Source organism: Oncorhynchus masou, chromosome 6 (genome assembly GCF_036934945.1).
Source record: "Oncorhynchus masou masou isolate Uvic2021 chromosome 6, UVic_Omas_1.1, whole genome shotgun sequence".
Classification (NCBI taxonomy): Eukaryota; Metazoa; Chordata; class Actinopteri; order Salmoniformes; family Salmonidae; genus Oncorhynchus; species Oncorhynchus masou.
Window position 1 is genome coordinate 77,645,857 of NC_088217.1, and position 17,894 is coordinate 77,663,750.

General features: G+C 48.1%; 1 pseudogene; it reads right to left on the reverse strand.

The window, feature by feature from the left end:
- Positions 1 to 16,495, reverse strand: part of LOC135541703 (TRAF2 and NCK-interacting protein kinase-like) — a 23,395-nt pseudogene extending 6,900 nt beyond the window's left edge.
- Between the last annotated feature and the right edge of the window lie 1,399 nt (positions 16,496 to 17,894).

Sequence of the window (17,894 nt, forward strand, 5' to 3'; positions counted from 1 at the left end):
GAGAAACAGAGAGAGAAACAGAGAAACAGAGAGAGAGACAGAGAGAGGAGACAGAGAGAGAGAGACAGAAAGAGGAGACAGAGAGATAGAGACAGAGAGACAGAGAGAGAGACAGAGAGAGAGACAGAGAGAGAGACAGAGAGAGAAACAGAGAAACAGAGAAACAGAGAGAGAAAACAGAGAAACAGAGAGCGAAACAGAGAAACAGAGCGAGAGAGAGAGAGAGAGAGAGAGAGGGAGACAGAGAGAGGAGAGACAGAGAGACAGAGAGTGGGGAGAGAGAGGAGAGAGACAGAGAGAAAGAGACAGAGATAGATACAGAGAGAGAGAGACAGCGAGACAGAGATGGAGACAGAGAGAGAGAAACAGAGAAACAGAGAGAGAAACAGAGAAACGGAGAGAGAGAGAGAGAGAGAGAGAGAGAGAGAGAAAAAGAGAGAAAGTAAATACAAATTTGAACCCCAGTGATTCCACTTCATATTCTCTAACAGTCAAGAGGGTTGGGAGAGTCCAACTAACAGAGACAAAGGAGGAACTGAGAGAAGGACAGAACGAGATCAAATATCAGCATCAATGTCTTCACGTCAAATAAATATTTGTGAACTCTGGAGAAAGATGTCCTTGTGAAAGACCAGCTAAAACAAAGATGTTATAAACCAATAAATCAAAAAACAAGCTTCTAAAAAATAAAGGGGTGCACATCCATGTCTGTATCCATCTAGCAAACACCCCCATGCTACCAGATGGCCCAGTACCACAGCACCATTCCCCCCAACCACTGGACCAAACCAATTCATGCAGACAGGGTGGACCTCCACAAGCTCTTCCTAAACCACACACACACACACACACACACACACACACACACACACACACACACACACACACACACACACACACACACACACACACACACCAGTTCCTCCTAAAATAACCAATGTGCACAGAGTAATGAAGAGAGAGATATTTTTTGTGTGTATTTAACTAGGCAAGTCAGTTAATAATTAAGAACAAATTCTTATCTACAATGACAGCCTACCGGGGAACAGTGGGTTAATTGCCTTGTTCAGGGGCAGAACTGCACATTTTTTACCTTGTCAGCTCAGGGATTCAATCCAGCAACCTTTCAGTTACTGGCCCAACACTCTAAACACTAGGCTAGATGCTTTCAGCTCCCTGACACTTCAATTCCAAACATACTTTAGAATTCCAAAAGTCTGACTTGGTCAGACCTCCAAAGTGATGTTAAGTTGAGCTTACACACATCCCTCTAAAACCCTGAATGAATGGGCCATACTGGTTATACAGAGAACTAAGAGAGAGAAGAGAGAGAGAGAGAGAGAGAGGTAGAAACAGAGAGATATAAAAGGGGGAGGTCACTAACCTCGTCTATGGCTTTCTTATAGCTCTGATAGAAGGGGATGAACAGCAGAAGAGATTGAGGAGCAGAGAAGGAAGGAGAAAGAGAGGGAGGAAAAGAGAAACATAAGCAGCAGAAGTGGAGAAAGAATCGAGGTGTGTGATTGTGTGTGAGTGTGTGTCACTCACGGCAGGTCTGCTGGGTCTGCCTGAGTCTCGCCCCTCCTCCGGTCTGATCCTGACCTCCTGATTGGCTTCTGCTGGGGGGGAGGTCTCCTGGACTGGTGGACCTATCACAGCATAAGGGAGGAGTCAGCATCAATAGCATCAGAAAGTGTATTGACAGACAAATACATGTACTCATCAGTCACATATGTGTGTGTGTGTGCGTGTACCTCTCTGTGATGAAGGTGAGGATGAGGAGGAGGAGTGAGAGGACCTCTGTAGAGCAGTATCGAGACACAACTCTGAAGCTCTCAGGTCTGGATGACTGAAAGAACACACACACTGTTAATACACACTGTAATTACATATACAGTACACACACACCAGGGTTGGGGTCAATGCCATTTCATTTCAGAAAGTAAACCTAATTCCAATTCCTCATTGAAAAGCATTGAAGTGAAAAGCAATTTCAGTGCACTTCCTGAATTGACTGGAATTTAAATGGAATTGAGCCCGGCCCTGACACACACATACACACATACACACATACACACACACACCTGTCTCGTATGAGTCCCTGTGCGTTGGGGGAGTTTTTCCTCATCAGGGCTGGGGAGATGGAGGTGGTTCTCTGAGGGACCTTAGGGGGAAGCTCATTGTCCTCTCGGCTAGTGGTACGAGGTGGAGGGGCGGGATTCGAGTCAGAGGTGGGGTCAGAGTTCTGACGGGGGGGCATGCCTCCCCCCTCCTTCCCTCTCCTCCCCATCCCCCCGCCTCTCCTCCTGTGCCCTCCTGCAGAGACTGAGAGCCTGTCATGGTCTTCACTGGAATCAGATGGGCCACTGAGAGAGAGAATGAGATAAAACACTGAATTATGGGAATGTCCGTTCTCATTTTCTAATTCCATCAGACAGACATACTGCTTGCTGACTGTAGTATAGGCTACAGCATAGTAGTATGCAATATCAAGTACAATTACAGGTTGTGTGTATTTTGTATATTTGTAAATGTCAACACACACACACACAGAGAGACAGCCAGACTGACAGAAGGGACAGACACACACCTGTGGTTCAGCTGGGCGGTGTGTTGGTGGGGTGCGGCCGGCTGCATCCCTGCAGTGCTGAAGGACTCGGGCCAGGAGGCAGGGGAGGCCTCAGAGACCCGGCTGGAGACGACCTTGTGCTGCATGGCAGGAGAACTCTGTCTGTTCAGCTTGGACCGCTCCTCCACCTGACACACATCATCAGGATTATTAGACCACCTGGACATTACCAACAGGTTCATGCCGTGTTGTCGACAGTGTTCTAGAGGCACTGAGCAATCAATCATGCAATTAATGGTTAGAATCAACTGGTACTCCTCTACAAGGGATGGAGGAGAGGAGGAGAGGGGGATGAAGGGAGAGGAGGAGAGGAGGATGGAGGAGAGGCGGATGGAGGAGAGGAGGATGGAGGAGGGGTGGAGGAGAGGGGGATGAAGGAGAGGAGGAGAGGGGGATGGAGGAGAGGGGGATGGAGGAGAGGGGGGATGGAGGAGAATAGGAGAGGGGGATGAAGGAGAGGAGGAGGGGGATGGAGTAGAGGGGGATGGAGGGAGAGGAGGATGGAGGAGAGAGGAGGAGAGGGGATGGAGGAGAGGGGGGATGGAGGGAGAAGAGGAGAGGAGGGATGAAGGAGAGGAGGAGAGGGGGGATGGATGGGGGATGGGGAGAGGAGGATGGAGGAGAGGAGGATGGGAGGGAGAGGGGGAGGATGGAGGAGAGGGGGAGGGTTGGAGGAGAGGAGGATGAGGGGATGGAGGAGGAGAGAGGGGTTGGAGGAGAGGATGGAGGAGGGGGATGGAGGAGAGGGGGATGGAGGAGAGGAGGAGAGGGGGATGGAGGAAAGGAGGGAGGGGAGAGGAGGGGGATGGAGGAGAGGAGAGGGGGATGGAGGAGAGGGGAGGGGGATGGAGGAGGGGGATGGAGGAGAGGAGGAGAGGGGGGATGGGGGAGAGGAGGATGGGGGAAGGGAGGGTTGGGGGAGAGAGGGGGATGGAGGGAGGGAGAGGAGGAGAGGGGTTGGAGGAGAGAAGGGTTGGAGGGAGGGAGGGAGGAGGATGGAGGAGAGGGGGATGGAGGAGAGGGGGAGGGGGATGGAGGAAAGGAGGAGAGGGGATGGAGGAGAGGGGGATGGAGGAGAGGAGGAGAGGGGATGAAGGGAGAGGACGAGAGGGGATGGTGGGAGAGGCGGAGAGGGGATGGAGGAGGGGGAATGGAGGAGAGGGGGATGGAGGAGAGGGGGATATGGAGGAGAGGAAGAGAGGGGGGATGGAGGGGAGGGGGATGGAGGAGAGGGGGATGGAGGAGAGGGGGATGGGGAAGAGGGGGGATGTAGGTGAGGGGGATGGAGGAGAGGGGGATGGAGGAGAGGCGGATAGAGAGGAAGAGAGGGGGATGGAGAAGAGGAAGAGAGGGGGATAGAGGAGAGGGGGATAGAGGAGAGGAAGAGAGGGGGATGGAGGAGAGGGGGATAGAGGAGAGGAAAGAGGGGGATGGAGGAGAGGGGGAGAGGGGGATGGAGGCAGGCGGAGTTTGAGGGTATCATCTAGCAGATAAGAGAATCTGAAAATGTTGAGAATCCATGGTCTGTGATCCCAGAGAAAATATAGTCCACCACCGATTGGCCAGCACTAAAGAGAGTCCTGATTGGCCTCCACCCAGCACCAAGCTGAGACCTGATTGGCATTCACCCAGCTGAGACCTGATTGGCCAGCACCCATCACCAAGCTGAACTGCAATTGGCTAACTGACCGTAAACAGGAAGTGACACGTATGGAGTCCTTGCTGTGACATCATCAACTCCAGAAGGAGGGGGGTTGGGGGGACTATTGACTTTTGATTGGATTGGGGACTATTGGAGGTAGATGGGTAAGGATGAACCAACTGGAGCTATATGAAGTTGAAACAATGTTGTAGTACAAGATAGTATAAAATAAGAAATGTATAATATTTTGTTTTATCTACAAATATAATAAAGAATATATGTCTGTGTCTGTCTGTCTGTCTGTCTGTCTGTCTGTCTGTCTGTCTGTCTGTGTGTTTGTGTGTGTGTGTGTGTGTGTGTGTGTGTGTGTGTGTGTGTGTGTGTGTGTGTGTGTGTGTGTGTGTGTGTGTGTGGCTAGTGGCTAGCAGCGAGTGGTCTGATAGTGAGCTGGGACTGGAGCCGAAGGGGGAGCCATCAGGAGAGGGGTGAGGAGAACACATAGGGGTGAGGTAGGGGGAGGAGCAGGGTGTGAGATACTGGAGTGGTAGAATGGAGCGGGAGGGGAATTGAGGAGAGATGACATGGGGGACTCAGGGTCGGGAGTGTGAGGGGGAGATTCCGGCTGAGGTTTGGGGGTGAGGTTCCCGTGACCTCGGGCGAGAGGCCCATCCAGTTTAAGGCTGAAACTAACTGTTTCAGAGACCTGAGCTCTTACAAGGAGAACGAAGGGGGAGAAAGAGAGGGAGGACCGAGACAGGGATGACTGCTTGGATCTAATGGGCATGGCCTGGGCCAGGTGTGATCTGAGCATGTTAGCTGGAGCAGAGGAAGTCAGGTCCAGGTTAGAGGTCGTGACCTCATCATCATCACTGACCTCTGACTTCACTCTGTTCAGAGGGGGAGGTGCCCAGCCGGGACTTGGAGGAACGGACTCTGCTTGAGCATTCAGGAGCCAGGAAGTGATTTTGATTGGAGGACAGGAAAGGGCGGAGCCGGCCTGCCGGTGCAGAGGCTGAGAGGTCAGGGGTTAGGGATCGGGGGTAGAGGTCAGAATTGCATGACCCCCATAAGATCCCCAACAGACTTTCATGCGCTGGCTGGAAGCCATCCTGCCAAACCCCCCACACCTCCTCTCTACCCCTTTCCCTCTCCTCCTCTCTATACCTCCAACAATCCAACTCCCTCTTTTCTAGTTCCTCCATTTCTATATCTAGTTCATCTATTTCTACATCTAGTATACGACAGGGAAACAGAGAGCTGCCTCTAAGATCATGATCAGGAGAGGGGTAGAGGAAAGAAGAATTAGAATGAGAGGAGGAAGAGGAGTCTATTTCTACATCTATGTCATTTACTTCTATGTCTATTCTACGACAGGGGGAGATGGAGCTGCCACTACGGCCACTGACCCATATCTGCCCCTGGTCTTTCACCCCCAGGTTATGTCCCTGGTTGGGGCTGGAGCTGGGTGCCCAGGCTGGCCCATTGAGGGCCTCTTGTTTAGGGGCTTGGGGATTAGAGATGGGGCTCTCTTTTGGGGCTTGGTTGGGGTTAGGGCTGGGGCCTCGGTTAAAGCCAGCCTGTTGCCCCTTCCCATTATGCTGTGGCCCCTGGTTGGGGTTGTGTTGTGGCCCTGGGTGTTTAGGTCTGGGACTGCGTCCTCGGTCTTGCTGACCAGCCTTTTGACCAGCTCGGCTAGGCCCTTTTGGCCTCCGGTTGTTGTGTGGTACCCCCTGGTGGTTGGCTCCGGTATTGTATCCTCTTTCTTTCTGTCTGACCACCCTCTGACCGGCTTTCTGAGCTCTCATCTCTCTATCCTGCTGGCTGATCTCCTGTTTCAGAATGGGATCTACTAGATCCCTGGTCTCCAGGGAGATACGGATGTGAGGGGGAGGGGTGGGGTCGGAGGGGGCTCAAGCGAGGGAGGTTGGCGTGGGAAGGAATGTGGGATGAAGGTTGGTTGAAGGAGTGGCTTTGTCTGAGGAAAGGGCGGGGTGAGTGGCTCTGGGGGTGTGGCTGCTGCTTCAAGACCTGCAGACAAGGTGGGGCAGAAGTTAAACAAGCACACACACACACACACACACACACACACACACACACACACACACACACACACACACACACCACATATAAAACACACACGAGAACTGTAACAGAAGAACACAATATCTTGTTCCGATCCACACTGTATGCACCGCTACACAGACAATGTTGTAGTTAGACTGAGACTGTACTCATGATCTTCAGTTATGAATGTTGTCCAGAGACCAGAGTCTCTCCAGAGTCTGTGTGTGTACCTCTTTAGCCCATGCAGGTTTGTCAGTAGGACTAGCTGAGTCTTTATAGTGATACAGAGGTTTCTTCTCGCCTGGTCGGCCATCTTGGTTTTGTTGTTGTTGCTGCTGTTGTAGAGACACCAGGTAGGCTCTCTACAAAACAAATAGGCAACAGTTGACCATCTCTTCAATTATTCAACACCATTGTTATATGACATCATCATAAGAGCCAAGTGTTACCTCCTGTTGTAACTGTCTCTGTAGCCTCTCGGCTTGATGTTGTTCCTCAATCTGCTTACGCTTATACTCCTATGGACACACACACACACACACACACACACACACACACACACACACACACACACACACGGAAGGCTGTTATTATCCAATCTTAACCAAATCACTATCATGACAGCACAGAGCCAAGCAACAGAGACACATGACCAATAGCATCACTCCACAAAGGACAGGTTAACCAATAGGATCCATACAGGACAGGGCTCACAGGGACGTTCCATGATCCATGTACAAATGACCTCGAGTAACCTGCACACCGGCTCGGTGTTACTTTTTATTACATTTTTTACTTTAGTTTATTTAGTAAATATTTTCTTAATTCTATTTCTTGAACTGCATTGTTGGATAAGGGCTTGTAAGTAAGCTTTTCACGGTAAGATCTACACCTGTCGTATTCGGCGCATGTGACAAATAAAATGTGATGTGATTTGATGGGGCTGGGGAGGGGGGTTCCTTGCAGGGTAAGTACTTGCAGAGAGGAACGAGGAACAACAAACACTGGACACAGGGACAAAGTACAGGTTTACACCACAGGCTCTGTAGCTGTAGTTTCACAGGGTTGAGGGGTCAGACTTGAGAGGAGGGTGGTAGGTAGATGTATACATGCAGGTATACAATGGGCATGCTCCTGTAGAAGTTATTGAGGGGTCAGGGGTGAGAGGTCAGGGGTATATACATATATAGACATGCAGGGGTAACAGAGTTACCAGCAGTAGAGCCTGCTCCTGTAGAAGTTATTGAGGGGTCAGGGGTATATATATATATATATATATATATATATATATATATATATATATATATATATATAGACATGCAGGGGTTATAGAGTTACCAGCAGTAGAGCCTGCTCCTGTAGAAGTAATTGAGGGGTCAGGGGTGAGAGGTCAGGGGTATATATACATAGACATGCAGGGGTAACAGTGTTACCAGCAGTAGGGCCTGCTCCTGTAGAAGCTATTGATGGGTCAGGGGTATATATACATAGACATGCAGGGGTAACAATGTTACCAGCAGTAGAGCCTGCTCCTGCAGAAGCTGTTGCTGTAGGATCTCTAACTGTCTCTGTTCCTCCTCCAGCTGTCTACGGATATACTCCTATCACAACGCAGCGTGGAGGGAAGGAGAGAACAGGAAACAGAAAGAGAGAGTCAGACAGAGATGTACTCCTAATGCAGCCTGGAGGGAAGGAGAGAACAGGAAACAGAAAGAGAGAGTCAGACAGAGATGTACTCCGAATGCAGCCTGGAGGGAAGGAGAGAACAGGAAACAGAGAGAACAAGAGACAGATATACTCCTATACACTGTAGCAGCAGGTAGAGAGAGAACAAGAGACAGATATACTCCTATACACTGTAGCAGCAGGTAGAGAGAGAACAAGAGACAGATATACTCCTATACACTGTAGCAGTAGGTAGAGAGAGAACAAGAGACAGATATACTCCTATACACTGTAGCAGCAGGTAGAGAGAGAACAAGAGACAGATATACTCCTATACACCGTAGCAGCAGGTAGAGAGAGAACAAGAGACAGATATACTCCTATACACCGTAGCAGCAGGTAGAGAGAGAACAAGAGACAGATATACTCCTATACACCGTAGCAGCAGGAAGAGAGAGAACAAGAGACAGATATACTCCTATACACTGTAGCAGCAGGAAGAGAGAGAACAAGAGACAGATATACTCCTATACACTGTAGCAGTAGGTAGAGAGAGAACAAGAGACAGATATACTCCTATACACTGTAGCAGCAGGTAGAGAGAGAACAAGAGACAGATATACTCCTATACACTGTAGCAGAAGGTAGAGAGAGAACAAGAGACAGATATACTCCTATACACCGTAGCAGCAGGAAGAGAGAGAACAAGAGACAGATATACTCCTATACACTGTAGCAGCAGGTAGAGAGAGAACAAGAGACAGATATACTCCTATACACTGTAGCAGCAGGTAGAGAGAGAACAAGAGACAGATATACTCCTATACACTGTAGCAGCAGGTAGAGAGAGAACAAGAGACAGATATACTCCTATACACCGTAGCAGCAGGTAGAGAGAGAACAAGAGACAGATATACTCCTATACACCGTAGCAGCAGGAAGAGAGAGAACAAGAGGACTACAGGAGGAAGTCAGTGTGTACCTGTTCTCTCTCCGCGTGCCTCCTCTCCTCATCTCTCCGTAGTTGTTCCATTTCCTCATAGCGCCTCCTCTGTTCTCTCTCCTGCTGCTTCCTCAACTCACGCTCCCTGCGCTGTTGCTGTTGGACAGAAAAAGAGACGTAAACATGTGTGTGTGTGCGTGGGTGTGTGTGTGTATGCATGAGTGTGTCCTACCTCCTCCAGTCTCCTCCTCTGTTCTTTCTGCTCCTCTATGCGTTTCTGTCGTTCGGCCAGTAGGAGGCGCTTGTGTTCCTCGTTCTGCTGTTGTTCCAACTGCTGGCGCCTCAGAGCCTCAGAGCGTTCCTTATTGGCCAGCTGCAGACGCAGGAAGTCCCGCCTTAACGTCGACTCACCAGGGATGTTAATGATTGAGCTGGGGAAGGACCAGTCAGAAGAGTGTGTGAGTGGAAATTGGACCAATGAGAGACTGTGTTTGTTGTATGTGTGTGTGTGTTACCTTGGCTCCCCCACGTCTCGCTCCTCTTCCTCCTCTTCACTCCCACTGTACTCATATTCTGTCTCATCTGCAGAAGAACACACACACCAGTCGGTTATAGTGGGCTAACACATCAGATCTCCCAGGAGGAGAAGTGAGCATCATACTCCATTTGTGTTCCAGACTACTGATATCTGTCTCACCCCTCTCTCCACGTTTCTTCTTGGTTCTGTCGATGTGGTCCTTCAGTTGGATGCGGATCTGTCGTTCGTTGGGCAGCTCTCTGATGAAGGGGTGCTTCAACAGCTGCTCTGTGCTGGGTCTCTGACCATGACTCTTCACCAAGCAACTCTCAATGAAGGACTGGAACTTCTTAGACCTGAAAGTTAGTATTATTATTTTTTTTTTCTTCGTAATAATCAGGATATTAGTGTGTGTGTATGTGTGTGTGTGTGTATGTGTGTGTGTGTGTGTGTGTGTGTGTGTGTGTGTGTGATGCAGACTCACCACTTCTTGGACTTGAGTCTGGGGGCGGGGTTTCGTGGGATCAGGAAGAGGGCTCTCATTGGGTGCATGTCACACAATGCTGCAGACGGACAGAAAATAGTTAATACCAGTGTAAGTGTGGGTGTGTTGGTGTGTGTGTGTGTTGGTGTGTGTGTGTGTGTCCATACTTACGAGGGGCTCCTTCTGCCATTTCTATAGCTGTTATACCCAGAGACCACAGGTCACTCTAAGAGAGAGTGAGAGAAAGAGAGAGAGAGAGTGAGAGAGAGTGTGTGTGAGAGAGAGAGTGTGAGAGAGAGAGAGAGAGAGAGGGAGTGGACAAGTGAGAGCACTGAGTCAGGAGGAAATAAATACATGAAGGGACAAAACACAATGTGTGAAGCAGAGTATTCTGGGTACCTTAAAGTCGTAGGTGGCCTCAGGGTTCTCGTCGCAGGCAATGACCTCGGGAGCCATCCAATAGGGAGTCCCGATGAAGGTGTTCCTCTTCCCCACCGTCCGGTCCAGCTGGGCGCTCACACCAAAGTCCACTGATCAGAGACCAATCAACATATCAATCAATTACTCACTGAGTCAGTCAATTATTTTACATATCTGTCTGCCTGCATGATCAATGTGGAAACTGAAGAAGGTGACATATTCAGCAATTCTGGGTAGGACAATGGAATTTGTCTTCAAAAATAAATATTTTATTATTAAAACCAGTCTGTCTCACCCAGTTTGACCTCTGCGTTCTCCGTCAGCAGGACGTTCTGACCCTTGATGTCTCTGTGGATGACCTTGTGCTGGTGGAGATGGGTCAGACCCTGGAGAGAGAGAGGTAGAGAGAGAGAGGTAGAGAGAGGCAGAGAGAGAGGTAGAGAGAGAGGTAGAGAGAGAGGTAAAGAGAGGTAGAGAGAGAGGTAGAAAGAGAGGTAGAGAGAGGTAGAGATAGTTACAGGATGAGAGGTAGAGAGAGGTAGAGAAAGAGAGGTAGAGATGTAGAGAGAGGAAGAGAAAGAGAGGTAGAGAGAGCGGTAGAGAGAGGTAGAGAGAGAGGTAGAAAGAGAGGGAGAGAGAGGTAGAGATAGTTACAGGATGAGAGGTAGAGAGAGGTAGAGAAAGAGAGGTAGAGAGATGAAGAGAGAGGGAGAGAGAGAGGTAGAGAAAGAGAGGTAGAGAGAGTAGGAGAGAGAGGTAGAGAAAGAGAGGTGGAGAGGGGTAGAGAAAGAGAGGTAGAGAGAGGTAGAGAAAGAGAGGTAGAGAGAGAGAGAGAGAGAGGAGACGGGTAGAGAAAGAGGTAGAGAGAGAGGTAGAGAGAGCGGTAGAGAGAGGTAGAGAACAGAGAGGTAGAGAGAGCGTTAGAGAGAGAGGTAGAGAAAGAGAGGTAGAGAAAGAGAGGTAGAGAAAGAGAGGTAGAGAGAGTTAGAGAAAGAGAGGTAGAGAGAGCGGTAGAGAGAGAGGGAGAGGTAGAGAAAGAGAGGTAGAGAGAGCGGTAGAGAGAGCAGTAGAGAGAGAGGTAGAGAAAAAGAGGTAGAGAGAGCGGTAGAGAGGTAGAGAGAGGTAGAGAAAGAGAGGTAAAGAGAGCAGTATAGAGAGAGGTAGAGAAAGAGAGGTAGAGAAAGAGAGGTAGAGAAAGAGAGGTAGAGAGAGGTAGAGAAAGAGAGGTAGAGAGAGGTAGAGAGAGAGGTAGAGAGAGGTAGAGAAAGAGAGGTAGAGAGAGCGGTAGAGAGAGGGGTAGAGAAAGAGAGGTAGAGAGAGCGGTAGAGAGAGCGGTAGAGAGAGAGGTAGAGAAAAAGAGGTAGATAGAGCGGTAGAGAGAGGTAGAGAGAGGTAGAGAAAAAGAGGTAGAGAGAGAGGAGACGGGTAGGGAAAGAGAGTAGAGAAAATGAGGTAGAGAGAGATAGAGAGAGGTAGAGAGAGAGGTAGAGAAAGAGAGGTAGAGAGAGGTAGAGAGAGAGAGGAGACGGGTAGAGAGAGGTAGAGAGGTAGAGAGGTAGAGAGAGGTAGAGAGAGGTAGAGAGAGGTAGAGAAAGAGGTAGAGAGAGAGAGGTAGAGAGAGGGTAGAGAGGTAGAGGTAGAGAAAGAGAGAGAGAGAGAGGAGACGGGTAGAGAGGGGTTGAGAGAGGTAGAGAGAGGTAGAGAGGTAGAGAAAGAGAGGTAGAGAGAGAGGTAGAGAGAGAGAGAGTAGACGGGTAGAGAGAGGTAGAGAAAGAGAGGTAGAGAGAGGTAGAGCAAGAGGTAGAGAAAGAGAGGTAGAGAGAGAGGTAGAGAGAGGGGTAGAGAGGTAGAGGTAGAGAAAGAGAGGTAGAGAGAGGTAGAAAGAGAGGTAGAGAGAGGTAGAGCGAGAGGTAGAGAAAGAGAGGTAGAGAGAGAGGAGACGGGTAGGGAAAGAGGTAGAGAAAATGAGGTAGAGAGAGATAGAGAGAGGTAGAGAGAGAGGTAGAGAGAGAGGTAGAGGTAGAGAAAGAGAGGTAGAGAGAGGTAGAGAGAGAGGAGACGGGTAGAGAGAGGTAGAGGGAGGTAGAGAGAGGTAGAGAGAGGTAGAGAGAGGTAGAGAAAGAGGTAGATAGAGCGGTAGAGAGAGGTAGAGAGAGGTAGAGAAAAAGAGGTAGAGAGAGCGGTAGAGAGGTAGAGAGAGGTAGAGAAAGAGAGGTAAAGAGAGCGGTATAGAGGGAGGTAGAGAAAGAGAGGTAGAGAGAGGTAGAGAAAGAGAGGTAGAGAGAGGTAGAGAGAGAGGTAGAGAGAGGTAGAGAAAGAGAGGTAGAGAGAGCGGTAGAGAGAGCGGTAGAGAGAGAGGTAGAGAAAAAGAGGTAGATAGAGCGGTAGAGAGAGGTAGAGAGAGGTAGAGAAAAAGAGGTAGAGAGAGAGGAGACGGGTAGGGAAAGAGGTAGAGAAAATGAGGTAGAGAGAGATAGAGAGAGAGGTAGAGGTAGAGAAAGAGAGGTAGAGAGAGGTAGAGAGAGAGAGGAGACGGGTAGAGAGAGGTAGAGAGAGGTAGAGAGAGGTAGAGAGAGGTAGAGAAAGAGGTAGAGAGAGAGGTAGAGTGAGGGGTAGAGAGGTAGAGGTAGAGAAAGAGAGAGAGAGGAGGAGACGGGTAGAGAGAGGTTGAGAGAGGTAGAGAAAGAGAGGTAGAGAGAGAGGTAGAGAGAGAGAGAGTAGACGGGTAGAGAGAGGTAGAGAGAGGTAGAGAAAGAGAGGTAGAGAGAGGTAGAGCAAGAGGTAGAGAAAGAGAGGTAGAGAGAGGTAGAGAGAGGGGTAGAGAGGTAGAGGTAGAGAAAGAGAGGTAGAGAGAGGTAGAGCGAGAGGTAGAGAGAGGGGTAGAGAGTTAGAGGTAGCGAAAGAGAGGTAGAGAGAGAGGTAGAGAGAGAGAGACGGGTAGAGAGAGGTTGAGAGAGGTAGAGAGAGGTAGAGAGGTAGAGAGAGGTAGAGAAAGAGAGTTGAGAGAGAGGTAGAGAGAGAGAGTAGACAGGTAGATAGGTAGAGAGAGGTAGAGCGAGAGGTAGAGAAAGAGAGGTAGAGAGAGAGGTAGAGAGAGGGGTAGAGAGGTAGAGGTAGAGAAAGAGAGGTAGAGAGAGAGGTAGAGAGAGAGGAGACGGGTAGAGAGAGGTTGAGAGAGGTAGAGAGAGGTAGAGAGGTAGAGAGAGGTAGAGAAAGAGAGTTGAGAGAGAGGTAGAGAGAGAGAGTAGACGGGTAGAGAGAGGTAGAGAGAGGTAGAGCGAGAGGTAGAGAGAGGTAGAGAGAGAGGTAGAGAGAGAGGTAGAGAGAGGTAGAGAGAGGTAGAGAGAGGTAGAGCGAGAGGTAGAGAGAGGTAGAGCGAGAGGTAGAGAGAGGTAGAGCGAGAGGTAGAGAGAGGTAGAGAGAGGTAGAGAGAGAGGTAGAGAGAGGTAGAGAGAGGTAGAGAGAGAGGTAGAGAGAGAGGTAGAGAGAGGTAGAGAGAGAGGTAGAGAGAGGTAGAGAGAGAGGTAGAGAGAGGTAGAGAGAGGTAGAGAGAGAGGTAGAGAGAGGTAGAGAGAGGTAGAGAGAGAGAGGAGACGGGTAGAGAGAGTAAAGTAAATAAGGCTTTTATGACTGCTGAATATCAACTACAATCACTTAGATCATGTAATTCAGGTAGAGATACCTAGAAATGTCATTTCAATAACTGAACTGATGTTAGTCAACTAGTTGTTGAAAAAACTCAAAATAACCAAAATGGTTCATCTCTCAGCACTACATTTTTAGCAATACTTACCCTGAGGATCTCTCTGCAGATGTAGGCAGTCCACTCTTCCTTCAGTGAGTTCCCCTTGGTGTTCTTAATCAGATCAGTTATTGAGCCCGCCCCACAGAACTCCATCACCAACTACAGAGACAGATAGAGAGAGACAGAGAAATTTTGAAAAACTCCCATATCTACTGGGTGAAATTCCACAGTGTGCCATCAGAGCAGCAAGATTTGTGACCTGTTGCCACGAGAAAAGGGCAACCAGTGAGGAACAAACACCATTGTAAATACAACCCATATCTATGCTTATTTATTTTATCTTGTGTCCTTTCAAATTTGTACCTTGTAAAAACACTGTATATATATATATATATATAATATGACATTTTCAATGTCTTTGTTGTTTTGAAACTTCTGTATGTGTGATGTCTACTGTTAATTTTATTGTTTACCTTACTTGCTTTGGCAATGTTAACACATGTTTCCCATGCCAATAAAGCCCCTTGAATTGAATTGAATTGAAAGACCGAGAGAGAGAGACAGAGAGAGACCGAGAGAGAGAGAGAGAGACCGAGAGGGGGAGACAAAGAGGCAGAGAGACAGAGAGAGACAGAGCCCCAGGACAGCAGCACAATTAGACCCAACCAAATCATGAGAAAACAAAAAGATAATTACTTGACACATTGGAAAGAATTAACAAAAAAACAGAGCAAACTAGAATGCTACTTCGCCCTAAACAGAGAGTACACAGCGGCAGAATACCTGACCACTGTGACTGACCCAAAATTAAGGAAAGCTTTGACTATGTACAGACTCAGCGAGCATAGCCTTGCTATTGAGAAAGGCCGCCGTAGGCAGACATGGCTCTCAAGAGAAGACAGGCTATGTGCTCACTGCCCACAAAATGAGGTGGAAACTGAGCTGCACTTCCTAACCTCCTGCCCAATGTATGACCATATTAGAGAGACATATTTCCCTCAGATTACACAGATCCACAAAGAATTCGAAAACAAATCCAATTTTGAAAAACTCCCATATCTACTGGGTGAAATTCCACAGTGTGCTATCAGAGCAGCAAGATTTGTGACCTGTTGCCACGAGAAAAGGGCAACCAGTGAAGAACACGCACCATTGTAAATACAACCCATATCTATGCTTATTTATTTTATCTTGTGTCCTTTACCATTTTTACATTTTTAAAACACTGTGTATATATATATATATATATATATATATATATATATATATATATATAATATGACATTTGTAATGTCTTTATTGTTTTGAAACTTCTGTATGTGTAATGTTTACTGTTAATTTTTATTGTTTATTTCACTTTATATATTATCTACCTCACCTGCTTTGGCAATGTTAACACATGTTTCCCATGCCAATAAAGCCCTTGAATTGAATTGAATTGAATTGTCAGAGACAGAGAGAGAGACCGAGAGAGAGAGAGAGACAGAGAGAGAGAGAGAGACACAGAGAGAGAGAGAGAGAGAGAGAGAGAGAGAGAGAGTGAGAGAGAGAGAGAGAGAGACAGAGAGAGAGAGAGAGACAGAGAGAGAGAGAGAGAGAGAGAGAGACACAGAGAGAGAGAGAGAGAGAGAGAGACAGAAAGACAGACCGACAGAGAGACCGAGAGAGAGAGACAGAGACAGAGAGAGAGAGAGAGAGAGAGAGAGAGAGAGAGACAGAGAGACAGACCGACAGAGAGACCGAGAGAGAGAGACAGAGAGAGAGAGAGACAGAGAGAGAGAGACAGACAGAGAGACCGAGAGAGACAGAGAGAGAGAGACAGAGAAAATGGTTACCACACACACCTGTGCACATACGCATGCAGGCGCACATGGATGCAAACACACACACACACACACACACACACACACACACACACACACACACACACACACACACACACACACACACACACACACATACCCATAGCTGGTCGTCGATGCCAGGAGGGTTCTTCTTGACGAAGGCACCGTAGTAGGTGGCAATGTTCCGATGGTGGCTGTACTTCTTCAACATGTTGATCTCACCTTTAATCTCCTCTTCCTCATCCTGGAACACACACACATTACAACGATGCTCACACACACACACACACACACACATTACAATTCTACACACACACATATGCACCTTAGAATGTGTGTGTGTGTGTGTGTGTGTGTGTGTGTGTGTGTGTGTGTGTGTGTGTGTGTGTGTGTGTGTGTGTGTGTGTGTGTGTGTGTGTGTGTGTGTGTGTGTGTGTGTATAATTATTTATGCGTGTCACTTACCCCGGTGACATCCATGACCTTGATGGCCGCAAGTTGCCCTGTCTTGACATGACGACCCTGAGACAGATAGAAGATAATTAGTTAAGGACCTAATCTTAAAGGAAAGCTCCTTTAAATATTTTGGTATTTGTTTCAGTCGTCCATTGTTGACATAGTCTCAAAACGTTTTCTGTCAGAAATCCTGTTTTCAAGATATGTAAACTTTCAAAATGCAAATGATGCATGAAATGATGCATCAAATGACGCAAAATGCATCACACAGGGATGACTTCTCTATTTTGAAGGTTACATATCTTGAAAACGTGATTGCTGACAAGCAAAACATTTTGTGACTCTGTCAAGAGGACTAAAGGAAACAATAATAAAAGGATGAAATGAAACCAAAGATTGTTTTAGGGTGGAGTTTTCTACTAATGTTGATCATTAACGAGAATAGTAGCAGGAAACAGGCAAGGGAGAAATGTTTACACTTAAATGATCCTAGTTCTAGGAGAGAATAAAGAACAGAATCAGAATATAAGAGACATTAATGAAGAGAAGAGGGGAGGAGGGGAAGGGGGAGGAGGGAAGGGGAGGAGGGAAGGGGAGGAGGGAAGGGGGAGGAGGGAAGGGGAGGAGGGAAGGGGAGGAGGGAAGGGGAGGAGGGAAGGGGAGGATGGAAGGGGAGGAGGGAAGGGGAGGAGGGAAGGGGAGGAGGGAAGGGGAGGATGTGGGGAATTAAGTAACGACTAGCCACAGGCCAATGAGCTACCACTCCGACTCATACAGGCTACAGTAGAGTCCATACGTTTCACCACACACACACTTACTCACACACTTACTCACACACACGTTCTTGGAGACATAATTTTCTTTTAGGATCAGTCCCAATTCCACAACTACAAAAGTCTCTTTGTTTGACAAAAACAATAGAATTACTCCCAGGATAAAGCAGTCTATGGACCTCAAAGTCCACACACACACACACACACACACACACACACACACACACACACACACACACACACACACACACACACACACACACACACACACACACACACACACACACACACACACACACACACACACACACACACACACACACACACACACACACACGTTGGTGGGGTGTGTGTGTGTCAGCTCTCATAACAAGGAAAGCCCTTCTCTTCCTAAGACTCATTCAGAATGTAAACCTTTGTTGCTTTTTTCATTCGTTCATTCGTTATTCTCGCCTTCCTGACCTAGATCTGCTGTCTGAAGCCTCATAGCCCCAACCAGCTGACAAGTGTGTGCGCAATTGCTTGTGTGTGTGGGTTTGTGTGTGTGTGTGTGTGTGTGTGTCCACTGCCAACTCCATTACACAGATCCCCTCAGACACATTTACTATGCAGGACACTTCCTGACCGTAGCCTAGCAACAAGCCTGGCTGTCCAACGTACAGTGGCCAACACACACACACACACACACACACACACACACACACACACACACA